Raw genomic sequence first — 2,298 nt, forward strand, 5'->3', positions numbered from 1 at the left:
CTGTGACTGGGATCTCACTCCTGAATCTGAAAAGGCATCTCCAACCAATTGTAGCACTGTTTCATACTCAGTCTAGGTGTGGCCTCATCATCTCTAGGCTCAATGTTCCACAAAGCCAAAAACTATTTGTCAGACTTGGTATGAAAACTAAGATCAATTTTCTGTCCTGTACTCGTCACAGTTAGGCAGCCCCATCTGCAGGGATAGAAGAGACAAAGAGGGTGGGAATCAGCTGTCATTATATAGAACGCCCAAGTAAAGGAGCTTCATTTACTAAGTGCAGATAAAAAGTCAAGGAGAATAGGACCAACGTGGAAAAGCTCTTTTCTGGTTTGAATGATCAGGAATCACTGTTTTGACAATAGTGAGAATGTCTAATCTTTGTATTCAAGCCAAAAAAGCCATTTATACCAAAAGTAGTGATAGGCTGAGCATAATTAATACTGTATCTCAGGTCACTCCAGGTAACACTGCCACTGCATAGGAAAAATAAGGAAAGAAAGATATAAAAATCTTTCGCAAGTTTCCCACAAGAGAAATAAAAACCTATAATCACTGAAAATTTCTAATTTAATAAGGAAAGAAAGCAGATGAAAACAGGTTTATAGCTCATATCTGCCAAAGAGAATTAACTACTATGCACTTTAAAACTCTCCTTTCAGTGGGGAATTAGGTGCAATAAAGCCCAGCACATCTTGTCTCAACCATGAAATAAAATGATCATCTGCTTATCTATCATTTATTTCACACAGAGGGCTCACACCAATAGAGCTCTGATTTTATAGAGCTATGAAGGAAGATAAAACCCATAAAACATACTGTACATTTTTATAGTTTAAAGATTTGTCTCTCAGAAAGGTGAACCAAATATTTACAAACAAACCTATCTCATCTTTTGAGACTGATCTTTTTCACAATATGGTAATTCCCTGGGTATCTGGAGGTCAGAGTCCAGCAATGCTTTAGGCACTCGAGTATGATTATAATCAGAGCTTCCTTATTAAGATGAAAATATTCTTGGCACTATTGTCTAATAGCTGTTGAGTAGAGGCATCCCTGAGCTTACAGTAGAAAAAAATCATCAGCCCCCTTCCCTACTGAAGCAGGAGAAAAGGAGGGGACTTGAGGTCATAATCTAGGGTAGGAGATGTTGCTTCCCAAAAAGACAAACAGCCTCTCTCCTGGAATTGGCACTCACTTCGGGGAATTCTTTTGCTGAATCTTTGACTCTCTGAATTCTTTCTATTTGATGGAAATTCCCTCAATAACACTATCATCCAGGCACTGGAGAGATAACAAGGCCTCTCAAGTTGCTAATTATCTAGGAGGGAAAGAGACAAGTAAACAGATGATCCCAATACAGTCTGCTATGAGTGACAAAGAAGAGGGCACAAGCTGTGGTAAAGGATGCGGCAAGGTCAATCCTGTTAGGAGACAAATGGAATTGTGACAATTCTGTGGAAGGGGTCTCAAAAGATGCTTCAACATCACTGAAATGACGTATTACGTTGTATTAAATACGAATACTTTATATCTGTTAACAAAGTTGTGAAAATATAAACTACTCAATTTTAAAAATAATGAATAATTATTATGTTTTCTCATAAAACCATATAGGAAAGTATTACCTACAAGAAACCACACAACTTGACCCTACTGTCATCATTAATAGGTCTCTAATTCCTTCTCCTCTCCCTTCATAGGATTTCTATCCTGGAGAGGAAGGAGATCAGAAAATGTGATTAGAATGACAGAGGATAAGGAAAAAACGAGTTAAAAAATTACAAACAAGTGATAGTCATATGACTCAGCAATTCCACTCCTGAGTATACACCTCAAAGGAATTAAAAGCAGGGGCTTGAAGAGATATTAACATGTCCAGGTTCATAGCAGCATTGTTCACAACAGCCAAAAAGGTAGAAGCAACACAAGAGTCCATCAACAGGAGAATGGATAAACAAAATGTGTAACACACATACAAAGGAATATTACTAAGCCTTAAACAGGAAGGGAATTCCAACACAGGCACAACATAGAAGAACCCTGATGATACTATGCTAAGTAAAATAAGCCAAACACAAAGACATAAAAATTGTACGATTCTACTTATATATTAATGGCTAATTTTATATGTCAATTTGGCTAGGCCATAGTAGCCAGATATTTCATCAAATGGCCTGGATTCTGCTGGAATTTTTTTTTTTTTCCTTTGTCTTTTTGTCTTTTCTAGGGCGGATCCTGTGGCATATGGAGGTTCCTGGGCTAGGGGTCAAATCAGAGCTATAGCTGCCAGCCTAC

The sequence above is a fragment of the Sus scrofa genome, chromosome 3, assembly GCF_054392235.1.
Source record: "Sus scrofa isolate SSC_HxYL_T2T_F1_AM1 chromosome 3, Sscrofa_HxYL_maternal_Yorkshire_Landrace_v2.0, whole genome shotgun sequence".
Classification (NCBI taxonomy): Eukaryota; Metazoa; Chordata; class Mammalia; order Artiodactyla; family Suidae; genus Sus; species Sus scrofa.